This window comes from Arachis hypogaea, chromosome 12, assembly GCF_003086295.3.
Source record: "Arachis hypogaea cultivar Tifrunner chromosome 12, arahy.Tifrunner.gnm2.J5K5, whole genome shotgun sequence".
Taxonomy (NCBI): domain Eukaryota; kingdom Viridiplantae; phylum Streptophyta; class Magnoliopsida; order Fabales; family Fabaceae; genus Arachis; species Arachis hypogaea.
The window spans coordinates 53,314,310-53,334,558 of NC_092047.1; the positions used below are offsets into that span (position 1 = coordinate 53,314,310).

At 39.1% G+C, this 20,249-nt stretch overlaps 1 non-coding gene across 1 annotated transcript; it reads right to left on the reverse strand.

Annotated features, from left to right (window-relative positions):
• Positions 1–318: 318 nt before the first annotated feature.
• Positions 319–422, reverse strand: LOC112730908 (small nucleolar RNA R71). The gene has a single exon (XR_003166710.1). It is a non-coding gene; the product is annotated as a small nucleolar RNA R71 (small nucleolar RNA).
• Between the last annotated feature and the right edge of the window lie 19,827 nt (positions 423–20,249).

The following is a 20,249-nucleotide window of genomic DNA, read 5'->3' on the forward strand; positions in this document are numbered from 1 at the left end:
AGCATTCAGAAACCACCCATTCAGGCCAACAATTTTGAACTCAAACCACAGCTAATATCACTTGTGGAGAATCATTGTTCATTTGGTGGGAGTGCTAATGAAGATCCCAACCAACATCTCACAAAATTCCTGAGAATTTGTGGCACTGTGAAGTCCAATGGAGTCCAGGAAGATGCCTATAAACTGCTTTTGTTCCCATTTTCACTTAGGGACAAAGCAGCTAAGTGGCTGGAATCATTCCCAAGGGGGAGTCTAACAACATGGGATGAGGTGGAAAGCAAGTTTCTGGCACGTTTCTACCCCCCACAAAAGGTCAATAGGCTTCGATCTGAGGTTCAGACTTTTAGACAACAAGATGGTGAAACTCTCTACGAGGCATGGGAGAGATTCAAGGATTTGACAAGGAAATGCCCACCGGACATGTTCCATGACTGGGTGCAATTGCATATTTTCTATGATGGACTCTCTTATGAATCAAGGAAGGCTGTAGACCATTCATCAGGAGGTTCATTGAACAGGAAAAAGACTGTGGAAGAAGCCATTGAAGTGATTGAGACAGTGGCTGAGAATGAGTACTACTATGCATCAGAGAGGCACAACACTAAGGGAGTCATGGAGCTGAACCATGTTGATACAATTCTAGCCCAAAACAAAGTGTTTGCCAAGCAACTAGCAGAGCTTACCAGGCAATTAGAAATAAAGCAAGTGGCTGCAATACACACACAAGATCAAGAGGAAGTAAGCATTGAAGGAGGTGATTGGGAAGAGGCCAACTATGTGGGAAACCAACAAAGGCAATCATATGATCCACATTCCAATACTTACAACCCAGGATGGAAAAATCACCCAAACTTTGGGTGGGGGAACCAACAAACCCAACCACAAAACCACAAACCTTACAACCACAACCAACATAACAATTCCACATACCAAAACTCCAACCAAAGATCATACCAAGCCACACAAAACACTTACTCCCAACCATCATATCATGGCCAAAATAATCAACCTACCCAACCTGATCCTAACCAACAATTTCAAGATCAATTAAACCGGATAGAAGGAATGCTTACAACCATGAGTCAAGACATAACCGAATTGAAAGCTTTTAAGGAAGAAGTAAAGTCTAACCTGCAAAACCAAGGAGCTGCCATCCAGAAGCTAGAAAATCAAATTTTGTATTTGTCTAAGCAAACCCCTGGGACGAGCGTTTCTCATGCTGCCAAGGCTATTGCAAGGGAAGAATGTAAGGCCATAACCCTCAGAAGTGGAAAGAATCTAAAGGAGATCTCAAAGGAAACCACAGAGGATGAAGCAAGGGAACATGTGAGAGACAAGGAACAAGGACAATCTTTTACACCGTCCGCAACAAAAGAAAAAGAAGTCCTGAAGCCTTATACACCTAAAGCACCATATCCTCAACGTTTGATGAAAAGTGAAAAGGATGGTCAATTCTCTAGGTTCTTGGAGATTTTCAAGAAGCTCCAAATCAACATTCCGTTTGCTGAGGCAATAGAGCAAATGCCACTCTATACAAAAATTCTTAAAAGAATTAATGACCAAGAAGAGAAGCTGGAGAAATGAGGAAACTGTGTTGTTAACTGAAGAATGCAATGCCATCATTCAGCACAAATTGCCTCAGAAATTGAAGGACCCAGGCAGTTTCCAAATCCCCTGCATCATAGGAGAAGTCATGGTGGAGAAGGCCTTGTGTGACTTAGGGGCCAGCATCAATTTGATGTCTCTAACAATGATGAGAAGAATGAAGATTGAGGAAGCCAAACCAACAAGAATGGCCCTCCAATTGGCAGATCGAACTTTTAAATTCCCTCATGGGATAGTTGAGGATTTGTTGGTGAAAGTGGGAGATTTTATATTTCCTGCTGATTTTGTGGTGTTAGATATGGAGGAAGAAGCCAAAGCTTCAATAATTCTGGGAAGACCCTTCCTGGCTACTGCTGGAGCCATCATAGATGTACAAAAGGGTGAACTCACTCTTAGACTACATGATGAGAAATTGGTGTTTAACGTATTCAAGGCAATGAGCTATCCATCAGAATCACTAAGGGAATGCATGAGGATTGATGTAGTGGACATTGCAGTACAAGAAACTTTTGAGGAAACAATAAAGGAAGTGGCAGAGGAGGAGTTCACCAAGGATATTGAAGTTAGTGACATCAAGGCTGCTGAAACAACCATGCCAAGCATGCCAGAGAGAGTGAAAGAAGAGAAGGAAGCACCAAAACCTGAGCTCAAAGCATTGCCCCCTAATCTCAAGTATGCATACTTGGGTAGTGATGAGAGTCACCCTGTTATCATTAGCTCTGCCCTGAGCCAAGAACAGGAAGAAGAATTGATCAAGGTGCTACAAACTCATCAAGATGCCATTGGATGGACCCTAGCCGATTTGAAAGGGATAAGTTCATCCATATGCATGCATAAAATCTTGTTAGAAGAGGATGCTAAACCCTCCATTCAAGCTCAGAGAAGATTGAATCCCGTCATGAAAGAAGTGGTACAAAAGGAAGTCATGAAGTTATGGCAAGCAGGGGTAATCTACCCCATTTCTGATAGCCCATGGGTTAGTCCCATCCATGTAGTTCCCAAGAAAGGTGGCATAACTGTGGTGCCAAATGAGAAGAACGAACTCATACCCACAAGAACCGTCACTGGGTGGAGGATGTGCATAGACTACAGGAAGCTCAATGAAGCCACCAGAAAGGATCATTTCCCACTCCCATTCATGGATCAGATGCTTGAAAGGCTTGCCGGACATGCTTACTATTGTTTTTTAGATGGATATTCAGGCTACAACCAAATAGTAGTTGATCCTAAAGATCAAGAGAAAACATCATTTGTTTGTCCATATGGAGTTTTTGCTTATAGACGCATGCCCTTTGGATTGTGCAATGCACCTGCCACTTTCCAAAGATGCATGCTGTCCATCTTTTCGGACATGATTGAAAAATTTATTGAGGTCTTCATGGACGATTTTTCTGTGTTTGGAGATTCTTTTCCTAGCTGCCTACACCACCTTGCCTTGGTGCTTAAGAGATGCCAAGAGACCAACCTAGTATTAAACTGGGAAAAGTGTCATTTCATGGTCACAGAAGGAATAGTCCTTGGCCACAAAATCTCTAATAGAGGCATTGAGGTGGACAGAGCTAAGGTGGAACTCATTGAAAAATTACCTCCACCAAGTAATGTCAAGGCAGTTAGGAGTTTTTTGGGACACGCTGGTTTTTACAGAAGGTTTATTAGAGACTTTTCTAAAATAGCCAAACCTTTGAGTAACTTGCTTGTCTCTGATACACCCTTTGTATTTGATAAAAATTGCATGCTAGCCTATGAACTTTTGAAGTAAAAACTTTCCTCTGCACCTATCATTGCCCCACCTGATTGGAACTTACCTTTTGAACTGATGTGTGATGCATCAGACCTTGCTATTGGGGCAGTGTTAGGACAAAGGAAAGACAATTTGGTACATGTGATTTATTATGCCAGTAAAGTCTTGAATGATAACCAAAGGAATTACACAACCACTGAAAAAGAACTCTTGGCAATAATCTTTGCATTTGACAAATTTAGATCCTATCTCATTGGATCTAAAGTCATTGTCTTCACTGATCATTCAGCTTTAAAATACTTACTTGCTAAACAAGAATCCAAACCAAGACTTATTAGATGGGTTCTTTTGTTGCAGGAATTTGACATTGAAATCAAAGACAAGAAGGGTGTAGAGAACAAGGTGGCAGACCATTTATCAAGAATACCATGTGAAGAAGGAAGCGCACAAAGCACACATATAAATGAGTGCTTTCCTGATGAACAACTCATGGTAATTCACAAAGCACCCTGGTTTGCAGACATAGCAAACTTCAAGGCCACTGGGAGTTTACCGTTGGAATTTAACAAACATCAAAGGAGGAAATTGGTAAATGATGCCAAATACTTCATCTGGGACGAACCATACTTGTTTAAAAAATGTTCCGATGGCATACTCAGAAGATGCATATCAGAGGAAGAAGGAAGGGAAGTCTTATGGGACTGCCATGGCTCCACTTATGGAGGACATTTTGCAGGAGAAAGAACAGCAGCTAAGGTGTTGCAGTGTGGTTTTTATTGGCCCACTATATTCAAAGATGCAAAGGAACTAGTGAAGCACTGCCATGAATGTCAGAAAGCGGGGAACCTGCCAAGAAGAAATGAAATGCCACAACAATTCATTCTAGAACTTGAATTGTTTGATGTATGGGGGATAGATTTCATGGGACCCTTTCCCTCCTCATACTCAAATAATTACATTCTTGTGGCAGTAGACTATGTCTCCAAATGGGTTGAAGCAATAGCAACTCCAACCAATGATAATAAGGTAGTCATGAACTTCCTCAGAAAACACATTTTTTGCCGTTTTGGGGTTCCAAGAGCAATCATCAGTGATGGAGGAAGCCACTTCTGCAACAAACCATTAGAGGCATTGCTTCTAAAATATGGAGTCAAACACAAGGTAGCCACACCATACCATCCACAGACAAGTGGGCAAGCCGAAATATCTAACAGAGAACTCAAAAGGATCCTGGAAAAGACTGTGGGAACTTCAAGGAAGGACTGGTCGATTAAGCTGGATGATGCTCTTTGGGCATATAGGACAGCTTTCAAAACACCAATTGGAATGTCTCCTTACCAACTAGTATATGGAAAAGCTTGCCATTTGCCACTGGAGTTGGAGCACAAGGCATACTGGGCCTTGAAACTTTTGAACTTGGACAACAAAGCTGCTGGAGAAAGAAGGATGTTGCAAATTCAAGAGTTGGAAGAATTCAGAGCGGAAGCTTATGAGAATGCCAAAATTTACAAGGAAAGAGCAAAGAAGAAGCATGACAGCAACATAGCCCCAAGGAAATTTGAAGAAGGACAAAAAGTATTGCTCTACAATTCTAGGCTGAAGCTATTTCCAGGGAAGCTAAAATCAAGGTGGTCTGGACCATTCCTTGTCACCAAGGTCTCCAAATATGGACAAGTAGAAATCATGGAAGAAAAGTCACAACGAACCTTCATTGTGAACGGTCAAAGACTCAAACATTACTTGGGAGATGTGGATGAGAAGGACAAAGTTAAATATCACCTCAACTGAGGAAGCTGACCGTCAAGCTAATGACGTTAAAGAAGCGCTTGTTGGGAGGCAACCCAACCTGAGGTAATACCCTTTTGCTGTTTCTTTTATTTGTTTCAATAAAAAGGGTGAAGTAGTTTCTGTGCATTGCAAAGAATTAAGTTTGGTGTTTCACACCAAACAATGAATTCGTGGATCAATAATTCAAAGGGGAATGTGTGACTCTAAGTTTGGTGTTCCACCATAAAGATCAACTGAACACAACAACCTTTGAATTATATGAGAGGAACAACCATTCTAAGCAGTCACAGAAATGCTTAAAACCCTTAGCAGCAACTTCATTCCAAAGAGAACTCAAGGATTCAAAGCACAGAGAAGTAAGTGGGAGACTAAGTTTGGTGTTCACACACCAACTTAAGACTCAGATACTTACCCACACATAGTTGAGCTAACCACTCAAGTGCTTGAGAAGCAAGCAACTTCATCACTCTTTGCAGGAAAGGAAACAAGGATTTTAAAGCATGAAGCAACATTTAGGAGAAAAAGGGAAATCAAATTGTTTCCTGGCAACAAAGAGAAAACAAGGAATTTCACAAGGTGGTATTGTTCCTTGATAATTCTTTAAAAAGGGCAAACAAAAGCATGCTTGTTCTGGTTTAAACTGTAAATGTTGAATCTTTCTGGAATGTGAAGTTTTTAGTATATTTGTCTGTTTATTGCTTTGAATAAAGTGAATGCCTAGATGTTTGGATATAACTCCACCTTCTTAAACAAATGCTTGCCATGCTTGTTCTGTTTCCGAAAATAAAAGAAAAGTTTGAACAAAAGTAACTTGGCTCAATTAGTGACAAATCAAGTAGAATTAAGTGGTGGTATGCATGCTTGATTGTTTAGTCAGATCACTGGAAATAGAGTGTAGAATTATCATTTTTATGTAGAAATTGAAAACTGTCTATGGATCTTGATGAATAAATGTCTTTGGCCATGAAAAAGAAAGAAAAGGAAGAAGAAAAAGCCACTGAAAAAGGGCAACCAAAAAAAAAAAAAAAAATTTTTTTTGAGAAAATAAGCTAGGCACCAATGGTTTGAACTTCTGAGACAAATGCCTGTGGTGTTCATGTATTAAGGATATGCTTGGATGAATAGGTTCTGAGGAGTGTTTCAACACTTGGTAACTTGGGTTAACTAACCCGGGATTATCAACCAAAAGTCCATTATCAAGAGCAACCTAAATACAAAACATTTAGTCACACAAAGAGGTGCTGGGCACCAATGTCTCAAGAAGAAATGTGAACTAAAATGACTGAAGTGGATATGTGTAGTGCACTGATAAGAAAAAGAAAATGCCAAAGGCTTGTGCAACACATGACACTAAGCAAACAAGGAGCAAAGAAGCTCTAAGAAAAAGAAAAGAAAAACAAAGAAGAAAAGTGCCAAGGACATAAGAATAACAAGAGGCCATAGCAGTGTTTGATGGATGCAAGGAAAAAGTGATAATCTTACCTGATAAGAATGAAAAAGTGATGCTGCAACTTTCTGCATAAAACCCTTCTGATGAACTTCAAATGCTTGCTAATATAGCCAATGTAATTGCTTTCTGTTTCATACTTTCTTCTCAAATAACTCAGGACTTGCTTAGGGACAAGCAAGTATTAAGTTTGGTGTTGTGATGCCAAGGCATCTTAGGCTAGTTTCACTAGCATTTTTCTGTTAGTTTTAGTTGTTTTATGCATTTTCTTGAGCTTAAAGTAACCAAGAATGGTTAAATGAATAACAAAGCAATGAACCATCCAAACAGTATGATTTTGATGCAAATTCCATGAGTTTTTAGTTATATTACTTGAATGCTATGAATGGAAGATTTCTCATGAAATTTTGCAAGACTTTGATGCAATTGTTTGGATGATTTCAGGGAAGAAGAGGCTAAGCAAGGAAGCAACAAAATCAATAAAGGAAGCTTGAATATCACATGTGGAGTTTAAGTTCCAGTTTAAGCCTAAACTGGAGCTTAAACGCCAGAATCATGAAGGCTAAGAAATGCTGGAATTGAAGTTTAACCTCCAGTTTAACCTTAAACTGGAGGTTAAACGCCAGAATGAAAGTCTCAACAAAGAAGAATTCCACGTTTAACCTCCAGTTTAACCTTAAACTGGAGGTTAAACGCCAGAATGATAATGCCACTCAGGAAGGAGTTCCACGTTTAACCTCCAGTTTAACCTTAAACTGGAGGTTAAACGCCAGAATGGGAAAAGCACCAGGGAGCCATTTCCACGTTTAAGCTCCAGTTTGACCTTAAACTGGAGCTTAAACGTGTTCGACCAAGTTTTCTCCTCCAGGGTTGCTCTCTCCATTTCCACGTTTAAGCTCCAGTTTGACCTCAAACTGGAGCTTAAACGTGTTCGACACCTCCAGGGCTACCCTTCTAAGCTTCCACGTTTAACCTCCAGTTTAACCTTAAACTGGAGGTTAAACGTGTTCGACCTCCAGGATGCCTCCTTCCATTTCCACGTTTAACCTCCAGTTTAACCTTAAACTGGAGGTTAAACGTGTTCGACCTCCAGGGCTGCCCTTCCTATATCCACGTTTAAGCTTCAGTTTAACCTTAAACTGAAGCTTAAACGTGTTCGACTACATGACTCTCCAGGGCTGCCTTCTTCCATTTCCACGTTTAAGCTTCATTTTAACCTTAAACTGAAGCTTAAACGTGCTTCTACAAAAGGCCTCACTGGAAGTGTCTGGCGTTTAAGCTGCAGTTTAAGCTCAAACTGCAACTTAAACGCCACTCTTGGAAAAGGTTTCTGGACCAAAAATATTGTGGTTTAAGTTAGTATTTGAGCACAAACATTAACTTAAACTTATTCTGGTATGAAACCCAATTGAATATCATGGTTTATGGGATTGGGCCTGAAGGATTGATGAGTCTGAAATTTCAATTTATTGAGTCATGTGCCATTATTTGATTATCACTAAGTTGGCTCAATGAATGTTACAGAATTTGGATCAGCAGCCTCATCAAGATTATGGATCATAAACCCAAGGCAAAAGGAAAGCAGGGAGAGGCCTCAAAGCCCAAGAAACACAACAGAAGCTCAATATAGAAAGTGTATAAATAGGATAGAATTGAAGTTAGAAGGAACTTTTACTTTTTCATTTTTAGCTAGTTTTCATATCTTTGTAGTTGAATTCAGAGCTATGACTCACTAAACCCCTTTCATTGGGTTAGGGAGCTCTATTGTAATTCAATGAATCAATAATAGTTTATCTTCTTCTTCAATCTTTTCTCTTGAATTTTGTTAGAAAGCTTCTCGTTCTAATTCCATTGGGTAGTTGTCTTGGGAAAGAAACTACCCATAATTGGAATCCTTCGGAACCTTGGGAAAGGAATGGAGGATTCATGCTAGAGAAGCTTTCTCACAGTGAATTGGATTGGGGTTTGGATGGATATTGTGACATGTAATCCTACCAAATTGTGGTTCATGAAACTGTGTGGTATAATCAGTGATCGAGCATCATCTCTTCTTATGAACATTTAAACCAAGGGATTGGGAATTTGTTTGTTTTTAGAGAGAATTGGTGAGCCAAGGGATTGGGATCCAATCATATAAGATTGCCAAGCAAAATTCAATGAACGCATTGGTTGAGGAAGAAATAAACATGTTTTGATTCGGAGATCTCAATATCTCCTATAACCCAATGAATTCCCCATTTCTGATTTCCACTTTCTCTTTACATTCTGCAACTCAATTCATGCAATCACCCCCATTCCCTTTTAATTTCAGCAATTTACATTCTGCTCTTTAATTCATGCAATTTAAGATTCCGCCATTTCAATTTCTTGTCATTTACTTTTCCCGCCAATTTTACATTCCGCAATTCTCATCTAAATCTTGATTCCGCTCAACTAGAACACACTTCTAATCTGAATTGCTCACTCAACCAATCCTTGTGGGATTCGACCTCACTCTATTGTGAGTTTTTACTTGACGATAACCGGTGCACTTGCCGGAAGGAATTTTGCCGATCGTGCAATTTCCTAAATCGTAGCATAACAAGTTTATGCGCATCAGTCGACCTTTAGATGAATCGCGTTTTCATATCTATTGGTCTTTATCGTGATCGTGCAGTGAATCTATTTTTCACTTTTCTGCCGATCTGTTGCTTTATAATCGGACGATGAATGCTTCAGATTAATGCGTCTTGAAAATTTGTAGAATATCTAAAATATGTTTTATTTAAAAAAAGTGCAAATATATACATGTGGGAGTTTTTTCATCCCTTTAAGTCGGATAATTTCTGAATCTCAACTTAGTGCCTCATTAAAAAACCTTTTCAGGAAAAAGAGTGCATCCCATGATGAGATCTTTTACCTTCTCTAGCTATAGTACCTTCTTAGGTTGCAGGCGTGCCATGATCTGGGAAGCTCTCGTCCCTCGAGTTCGGACAGTCTGTAGTAGCCCTTCCCAAGTACTTCTATGACTCAGTAGGGTCCTTTCCAGTTTGCTGCCAGCTTTCCTTCTCTGGGTCGAGTTGTTCCAATATCATTTCGGATTAGGATGAGATCATTCTCAGTGAAACCTCTCGGCACTACCTTTTGATTATATCTGGAAGCCATTCGACGTTTTAGTGCTTCTTCCCTGATCCGAGCTTTTTCTTGGATTTCAGGAAGTAGGTCGAGCTCTTCCCTTTGACGTTGGGAGTTGGCTTCCTCATTATAATGAACCGCTCTAGGCGACCTTTCCTCGACCTCTAATGGGATCATTGCGTCCACTCCGTATGCTAGTCGAAATGGTGATTCGTTTGTGGTGGAATGTGGCATTGTTCGATATGTCCATAGGACTTGCGGAAGTTCTTCGGCCCAGGCTCCCTTTGCATCTTGCAGTCTCCGTTTCAGCCCAGCCAATATGACTTTGTTGGCTGCTTCGGCTTGTCCATTGGCTTGGGGATGTTCAACGGAGGTGAACTGGTATTTTATGTTTAAGTCGGCTACTAACTTTCTGAAGTCCGCGTCTGTGAATTGGGTACCATTGTCTGTAGTGAAGGCGTATGGAACCCCAAACCTTGTGACAATATTCCTATATAGGAATTTCCGGCTCCTTTGAGCAGTGGCGTTGGCTAGGGGCTCTGCCTCGATCCACTTTGTGAAATAGTCTACCTTGACTATGAGGAATTTAACTTGTCACGATCCCTGGGGAAAGGGTTCGAGAAGATCGAGTCCCCATTTTGCAATTGGCCAAGGTGATGTTACGCTGATGAGCTCTTCTGGCGGGTGACATTAGGATTTTTCCCAGTAAAGGATGTCATAAACACAGTCGCGTTGTAGATATAGTCTCTAAACCGACAGAAATCCCTTCGTACAAACGTTTTGGTTGTCACAAGTAACAAACCCCTTTGAAATTAATAACCGAGTATTCAAACCTCGGGTCGTCTTCTCAAGGAATTGCAGGGAAGTATGTTCTTATTATTGGTTATGAATCTTGTAAATTGGGGGTTTTGAAAGTAAGGAAGCAGTATGTTGAATGATAAGAAAAATAAATAATAATAATAAAAAAATAAACTCTTGGCAAGGTATTAGGAATTGGAAGTCCAGACCAAGTTATCCTTATCAATGATAATGAAAATTGAATCTTAATTTCACTTAGTTAACCCTTACTTAAGGCAGAGGAAGGTCAAGTGACTAATTGGTTTGATCTTCAAATCCTAGTTAATTCCTAAGAAAAGATTGGGATTATTGAAGTTCAATTCAATTGGCAAGATAATAATTAACAATTATGCTATTAAGTTGGATAACTCCTGAGTTACTGATTTCTTAACCAAGACCAAAAGGAGAAGAAGTAAAATTGCTGGAATAAAGATGTCTTCAGATGGGAAGCAGTAATCATGTAAATAAAAAAAAGTAGTCATCAATTGAAATACCTCAAATAACATTAATTAAGAGAATAATATGTAACATGGAAGAGTTCATAAATTAAATAAAAATAAAGAACCTGAGATTGAGAGTCACTCCTAAAACTATGAGAAGTCCTAAATCCTAATCCTAAGAGAGAGGAGAGAACCTCTCTCTCTAAAAACTACATCTACTCCTAAAATTGTGAATGTGAAAGCCCTCTTCTGAATGGATGCAATCCCCCATTTTATAGCCTATAATCTGTGTTTTCTGGGCCGCAAACTGGGTCAAAAACAGTCCAGAATTCGCTGGTTTCGAATTCAACTGCGCTGATTTCCGTCACTGCGACGCGGCCGCATGGATCCGCGGTCGCGTCGCCTAGCTTCAGGGGAACTATGGCATATTATATATCAAATCGAAGCCCCGGACGTTAGCTTTCCAACGCAACTGGAACCGCGTCGTTTGGACCTATGTAGCTAAAGTTATAGCCATTTGAGTGCAGAGAGGTCAGGTTGAATAGCTTAGCAATTTCTCTAACTTCTTGCATTCCTTCCACTTTTGCATGCTTTCTTCCCATCCTCCAAGCCATTCCTGCCTTATAATATCTGAAAATACTTAACACACATATCAAGGTATCTAATGGTAATAAGAAAGGATTAATAATAAGCAATTATAAGATCAAAGAAGCATGTTTTCAATCAAAGCACATAATTAGGAAGGCAAATGTAAAATCATGCAAATATTATGAATAAGTGGGTAAAGAGTTGATAAAATCCACTTAATTGAGCACAAGATAAACCATAAAATAGTGGTTTATTAACCTTCCCACACTTAAACACTAGCATGTCCTCATGCTAAGCTCAAGAGAAACTATAAAGATGAAGATGAATGGTAGATTTAATATGAAATGCAACCTATCTATATGAATGCAACTACATGCTAAGATGTTTCTACCTACTTGGTTAAAGATAAACAAATCTTTTTAAGAACAAATATGAACTGGATTTCACTAATTCAAGTCATGAAAATGAAGTACAAACAAATTTGCAAGAAGAAAATAGCTCATGAAAGCGGGGAACAAGGAATTGAGCATCGAACCCTCACTGGTAGTGTATACACTCTAGTCACTCAAGTGTTTAAGGTTCGATTCTCTCAATTCTCTACTAACCTTGCTTTCTAAGACTTGCTCTTCATCTAACAATCAACATAATTCTAATGCACAAATACACAAATCAAGAGGTCTTTTAAGGGTTGTAATGGGGTTAGGGTCATGGTAGGATTGTATTTGGTCAAGTGGACTAAAATCTGAATCCTTAATTAACTTAAACTTTTCCCACCTAACTTAAACAATCCATGTAATCATAATACAACATCTAACCATCCATTAACCATGTTTTCCACATATTCATGCATTCTAATTTCAAGTACAACTCATATGCATTGCTTTCACCACTTACTTTGGGGCGTTTTGTCCCCTTTTACTTAATTGCTCTTTTTCTCTTTTTCTCTTTTTTTTATATTATATATATATATATATATATATATATTTTTTCTCAATGCATATGATTACATTATTGAATGCATGAACATGTCCTAAATATTTCTTTCACATTTTCAGAAAATTCTAACATACTCAATTCTCAAACCAAATATTTCCAAACTCAATTTCCCACACTTAAATCATAAGCACTCTCACTAGTCTAAGCTAACTAAGGATTCAAATTAAGGACATTATTGTTTTCCGCTTAGAGTTAATGATGTGCTAAAGTAAAGAACAAAGGGGTAAAATAGGCTCAAATTGGTTTGCAAGGGATAATGAAGGGTTAAGACCATATGGGTATGTAAGCTCAGTGAAATAAAGGCCTCAATCATATAAGTGCATGCATACATCAAACCATGGAAATATAGAATTAAGCAAGACAAAGATCACAATTTTAGAGAGAAAAACACACACCAAAAATAAAATGTTGGTTGATAAAATGCAACCAATTCACATAGGCTCAAAAATCTCAAAGGTTTTGTGTGTTCGAGCTCTAAACCATGTTCCAGTATAATATTTCTTCAAACAAGTGTAACATTAAATTTTATTCAAATTAGTGAAATTTTCTAAAAATTTTCTTGAAAAAGAAAATATTATTTTAACCAAGTGGTAAAATATGCACAAAAATCAAACAAACATGCAAATGCAACAACTAACAAGGAAAATAAAACATTGGTGTTTGAGAAGGAAATACTAACCCATGGAGATCGGTATCGACCTCCCCACACTTAAAGATTGCACCGTCCTCGGTGCATGCTGAGATGTGCTGGTGAACGGGTTGTTCCAACTGATGCTTTCCTTCAAGGACTGTGCAGATGGATTTGTTTGTCTCCCCTTAAGAAGTTTTTCCGCTCCCTTCGTGGTGGCCATCCTAAAAGAAGAGGGAAAAGAAAAAGTAACCCAAAAATAAAGATAGAAAATAAATAAAATATGGGTGTTAATGCCAGATAATAAGGGTCTCATTTACATGGTAGCTACAACATGCAAGTGAGAAAACAATAGAAGCACATGGCATACCAGTGGTGCAAAAATGTTGCAACAATGAGGGAGAGTGTGGGTAAGGAGAGATAATATAAATTCATATCAATGTAAAAGTAATACAAGTATAAAAGATTGGCATTGATATAAATAATATTACCTATTCAAAATAAAACAAGTCACTAAGCATCAAGAAAATACCAGAAAAGATGTAACAGTTGAATAAGAATATTTGAACACCAATAATAATTTTTTAAAAAAAATAAAAATATGCAATGAATGAAAGTATGCAAATAAATTAAATAAAATAAAATGGAAGTGAGAGAAAATAGGAAAGGAAGAAGAAATAAATAAGAAAAGATAAGAAGAATAAGGATTCGGAGAAGAAAAGAGAAGAAAATTGGCACTAATCTGGATAGGTTGTGCGACGCTGGCGACGCGGTTGCGTGGGTGACGCGGTTGCGTGGTGCGCGATAAGGTTGGGTGACGCGGACGCGTGGGGCACGCGATCGCGTGACTCGATTTGTGCTAGTGGCGCGAGTGCATCCTCGCGGTCGCACAACTTTCTGTTCAAAACTCGGTATTGCCAAAATCCAGGGTGATGCAGTCGCGTGGTCGACGCGATCGCGCGGGTGGCCTTATTTCCAATATGACGCGGACGCATGGGTGACGTGTTCGCGTTGCATGGTTTGTGCTACTAGCATGGGTCCAGCCCAACTCCAGCTCAACTTTCGGCCAAGCACCTGGTTGACGTCGATTTTCAGGTCACGCGGTCGCGTGGGAGGCTATTTTTTCCAAATGATGCGGACGCGTCATCGATGCGGTCGCGTGGAGTCAATTTGTGCTGATGGCGTGCCTCCAGCCCTGCTCCTGCATAACTCTCTGTTCAATTTATTATTCTTTCATCTCCTTGCGACGCGGACACGTCGCTGATGCGGTCGCGTCGCGTGCTCGTTTTTTTTTTCTTAGTCTGAAAAATGTAGAATGCAGTGTTAATATGAATGTGATGCAAAACTCCAGGTTCAATATAAAAAAATAAAATAAAATTTAAAAATAAATAAAACTAAATAAAAATGAAAAATGAACGATCATGCCATGGTGGGTTGTCTCCCACCTAGCACTTTTAGTTAAAGTCCTTAAGTTGAACATTTGATGAGCTTCCTGTTATGGTGCCTTATGCTTGAACTCATCCAGGAATCTCCACCAGTGTTTGTGATTCCGGTAACTTCCGGGGTCCTAAACTAGGCATGTAAAACCCTTGAGCAGCTTCAAAAAGATTCTTAGGCTCCCGGGGTGTTGGATGTCAGAACAGATTCCAGGATCCCAAACTTTACTTTTATACCCATTTTTCTCGGGATCTGTATTTTTCCAGCTGGGTGAAAGGTGATCTGAATTCTCACTGCAGTGACCAAACAGCTTCCTAGACCCATTCAGTTGAGCTTTATACCAACCTTTGAGTTTGAACTTAAAGCTTCCAACCATGATGAACCTTGCGGGACAATTCTTACCACTGGCTATCTTCCTGTTACTCTTAATGCCACAAAGAGCTCTAAGTTGACCATCCGTCTCCAGTAGCCCATATTCAAGTGGGATTAGAAAGCTATGGGATATGAATTTTGCCCACTTGAATGTTGTGAAGGATGATGGCAACTTAGGGGGAGGCATTTTTAATGAAATTGCAAGCTCCACTCCCTTGTGCTCTTCTTTGATAATTACCACTTCTTTGCAAGCTTCTTCAATTTTAACCTCTTCCTCTTGGCAGCTCTCTTCCAATTTAATCTCCTCTCCATTGCTTTCCAAGGGCATGGGAGGTTGTGCTTCTTCTTCTTGAATCTCCATCTCTTGATCAACCTCTTCCAAGTCTTCAACTATGATATGCTTTGGAGGTTGTATACCCTCCTCAGCATCAATTTCAACCGTCTCGGAAGGAGTCTCTATGTCTTGACTTTCCCATGGAGGTTCAACATCTCCTAAGTCTTCAACCACTTTTTCCTCTTTAATAATTACTGCTTTGTCCAGTAGTTTTAATATAAAATCGTACTCATCCTTGATGATTTGCTTTCCATGACAACTCCTTTCAATTGTTCTTTCATCTTCAAGGGTATTTACTACCTTCACCTTTAGGGCCTCCTCTAGCTCCTTATGAAGTATGGATTCGCAAAGATGATCCCTTCTCTCTTGTTCCATGTCAATAGCATCATTGGGATCATATTGCTCTTGGATTGATGGATGTGGGTGCTCTTCCATGGATGGTGGTGATGGGATGGAGAGATCATTCTGTGGTTGAAAAGGAAGTGCACTAGAGCTTGAGGGTTGATTGTTGAAGGTATTTGGTGGTCTGATTTGGGCGACGAGAGCTTGTATAGTAGAGTTTAGATTGGCAAGTGCTTTCTCCATGGAGGTTTGGGGTGGATCTATGTATGGTTCATTTGGTTCATAAGGTGGTTGGTATGGTGGATGTGGGTTAGGGTCATATGGAGGTGAATGGTAGAAAGGGGCTTGTGAGTTTGGTGGTCCAAAGTTATGTTGAGGAAAGGGTTCATAGGCATATGGTGGTGGTTGTTGATAATTCACTGGAGGTGGTTGTTGCCATGAAGGTTGATTAAATATTTGTGGCTCCTCCCATCTTTGATTGTTCCAACCTTGATGCATGTTCTCATTGTAATTTCTTCTTCCTGCAACATAATTGTAACCAGACTCATAGCCAAAGGGGTGAGAGTTCATAGTAGCAATTAAAAATGAAAATAAAAATAAATTTAAATTAAAAGGTTATTTAAATTTTGAATTTGAAAATTAAATTTTGAAATTTGAAATTTTGAAATTTTGAAATTTGAATTTTGAAATTTGAATTTTAAATTTTTGAAATTTGAATTTTTGAAATTTGAAATTTGAAATTTGAAATAAGATAAGATAAGATAAAAATTTTAAAAATAAAAATCTGAATTTTTTTTTCGAAAAAATTAATTAAAAATATTTTTAAATTTAATGAGGAAAGAGAAAAATAATAATATGACACCAAATTTAAAATTTTTAGATCAAAATGAAGAAAACAACTAAGAACAGCTTGAAGGTCAAGATGAACGTGAAGAACAACTTGAAGATCAAGATGAACACTAAGAACAAATTTTTGAAAAAAAAAATTTTTTAATAACTAAATAAAAACAAATAACCTCTTGATTTATGAAAAAGCAAAAATAAAAACAAAAATTGAAACAAGTAAACAAGTAAAAAGCAAATATTTACAATAACCAATAATAAGGCACACGTTTGCAATTCCCCGGCAACGGCGCCATTTTGACGTTAGGATTTTTGCCAGTAAAGGATGTCATAAAAACAGTCGCGTTGTAGATATAGTCTCTAAACCGACAGAAATCCCTTCGTACAAACGTTTTGGTTGTCACAAGTAACAAACCCCTTTGAAATTGATAACCGAGTATTCAAACCTCGAGTCGTCTTCTCAAGGAATTGCAGGGAAGTATGTTCTTATTATTGGTTATGAATCTTGTAAATTGGGGGTTTTTAAAGTAAGGAAGCAGTATGTTGAATGATAAGAAAAATAAATAATAATAATAAAATAAACTCTTGGCAAGGTATTAGGAATTGGAAGTCCAGACCAAGTTATCCTTATCAATGATAATGAAAATTGAATCTTAATTTCACTTAGTTAACCCTTACTTAAGGCAGAGGAAGGTCAAGTGACTAATTGGTTTGATCTTCAAATCCTAGTTAATTCCTATGAAAAGATTGGGATTATTGAAGTTCAATTCAATTGGCAAGATAATAATTAACAATTATGCTATTAAGTTGGATAACTCCTGAGTTACTGATTTCTTAACCAAGACCAAAAGGAGAAGAAGTAAACTTGCTGGAATAAAGATGTCTTCAGATGGGATGCAGTAATCATGTAAATAAAAGAAAGTAGTCATGAATTGAAATACCTCAAATAACATTAATTAAGAGAATAATATGTAACATGGAAGAGTTCATAAATTAAATAAAAATAAAGAACTTGGGATTGAGAGTCACTCCTAAAACTAAGAGAAGTCCTAAATCCTAGTCCTAAGAGAGAGGAGAGAACCTCTCTCTCTAAAAACTACATCTACTCCTAAAATTGTGAATGTGAAAGCCCTCTTCTGAATGGATGCAATCCCCCACTTTATAGCCTCTAATCTGTATTTTCTGGGCCGCAAACTGGGTCAAAAACAGTCCAGAATTCGCTGGTTTCGAATTCAACTGCGCTGATTTCTGTCACTGCGACACGGCCGCATGGATCACGTGGTCGCGTCGCCTAGCATCAGGGGAACTATGGCATATTATATATCAAATCGAAGCCCCAGACGTTAGCTTTCCAACGCAACTGGAACCGCGTCGTTTGGACCTCTGTAGCTAATGTTATAGCCGTTTGAGTGCAGAGAGGTCAGGCTGGACAGCTTAGCAATTTCTCCAACTTCTTGCATTCCTTCCACTTTTGCATGCTTTCTTCCCATCCTCCAAGCCATTCCTGCCTTATAATATCTGAAAACACTTAACACACATATCAAGGCATCTAATGGTAATAAGAGATGATTAATAATAAGCAATTATAAGATCAAAGAAGCATGTTTTCAATCAAAGCACATAATTAGGAAGGCAAATGTAAAACCATGCAAATATTATGAATAAGTGGGTAAAGAGTTGATAAAATTCACTCAATTGAGCACAAGATAAACCATAAAATAGTGGTTTATCAGCTGGGTGATGTGAAAGTTGGCATGTTTCTGGCATGGTGGGCATGTCCTTACAAACTCTGTAGCTTCCTTTTGTAGAGTTGGCCAATAAAATCCTGTCCGGAGTACTTTTTTGGTGAGAGCTTGTGCTCCGAGATGATTACCACAAATGCCACTGTGTACTTCCTCTAAAACTTCCCTTGTGTTGGAGGTCGGCATACATTTTAGTAGTGGTATTGAAATCCCTCTTTTATATAGGGTGTTGTTTATGATGGTGTAGTACTGAGCCTCCCGTTTTAACCTCTTTGCCTCCTTCTCATTTATGGGGAGTGTTTCTTTTTTGAGGTAATTAATTATGGAGGTCATCCATCCTTGATCCTGACTTGTTATGGCTAGGACTTTTTCCTCTTCCAAGATTGATGGATTCTGCCGCATTTCCTGGATGAGGCTTCTGTTGTTGCCCCCTGGTTTGGTGCTGGCTAGTTTTGAGAGTGCATCAGCTCGGGCATTTTGTTCGCAGGGTATGTGGCAGATCTTATATTCCCCGAGTTGTCCGAGCTGTTCCTTGGTTTTATCCAAATACATTTTCATGGTGGGATCTTTGGCTTGGTAGCTCCCTGTTATTTGTGAGGTGACTACTTCTGAATCGCTGAAGATGTTGAGTTTTTGAGCTCTAACCTCCTTAGCCAGCTTCAAACCAGCTAGTAACGCTTCATATTCCGCCTCGTTGTTTGAGGCCGGGAACCCAAATTTGAGGGAAAGCTCAACTTGGGTTCCTTGGTTGCTTTCTATTATCACGCTGGCGCCACTTCCAATCTTATTTGAAGACCTGTCCACGTAAAAATTCCATTCTGTGGGGGTTTCCAGGGTATTTGTGAATTCTGCAATGAAGTCGGCCAAGTATTGTGATTTGATGGCTATTCGAGCTTTATATTGGAGGTCAAACTCGGATAACTCGACTGCCCATTGTAAAATTCTGCCCGCTAGATCTGTTTTCTGCAGTATCACTTTTATGGGCTGGTCGGTCCGAACCTTAATGGTGTGAGCCTGAAAGTACGGGCGAAGTCGTCAAGATGTCAGTATGAGAGTGTAGGCGAACTTTTCTATTTTTTGGTAGTTCAGCTCGGATCCCTGCAGCACTTTACTAATGAAGTATACAGGTTGTTGCCCTTTGTCGTCCTCTCGAACCAGTTCTGAGGCTACTGCCTGACTTCTTACCGCAAGGTATAATACGAGTGGTTCTTCCTCTCGTGGTCGAGTTAGGATAGGTGGTCGTCCCAGAAAATTTTTAAAATCCTGGAAGGCTTGCTCGCATTCCATTGTCCATTCAAACTTCTTTCCTTTCCTTAAAGTGGCATAGAAGGGGAGAGATCTTATCGCTGATCCCACTAAGAATCTGGATAAGGCTGCTAATCTCCCGTTGAGTTGTTGTACCTCTCTGACACAAGTTGGGCTCTTCATTTTAAGTATGGCTTGGCATTTGTCTGGATTTGCTTTAATTCCTCTTTGTGTGAGCATGAAACCTAAGAATTTGCCCGCTTCTACTGCAAAGGTGCATTTTGCGGGATTGAGTCGCATGTCATGCTTCCTTATAGTGTCGAACACTTGAGCCAGGTCGGACAGTAATGTCTCTTTGCTTTGTGTCTTTATTAATATGTCGTCCATGTAGACTTTCATGATCTTTCCGATATGATCTGAAAAGACTTTATTCATTAGCCTTTGATACGTAGCTCCCGCATTCTTGAGACCGAAAGGCATCACAATGTAGTAGTAATTTGCTTTTGGCGTTAAAAATGAGGTCTTTTCTTGATCTGGTGGATACATGGTGATTTGGTTGTATCCGGAATATGCATCCATAAACGAGAGGTATCTATATCCGGATGAAGCATATACCAGAGCGTCGATACTTGGGAGTGGGTAAGGATCTTTTGGGCAAGCTTTGTTGAGATCGGTGTAGTCGGTGCACATTTCCCATTTCCCATTTGATTTTTTCACCAAGACGACGTTAGCTAGCCATAGTGGGAACTT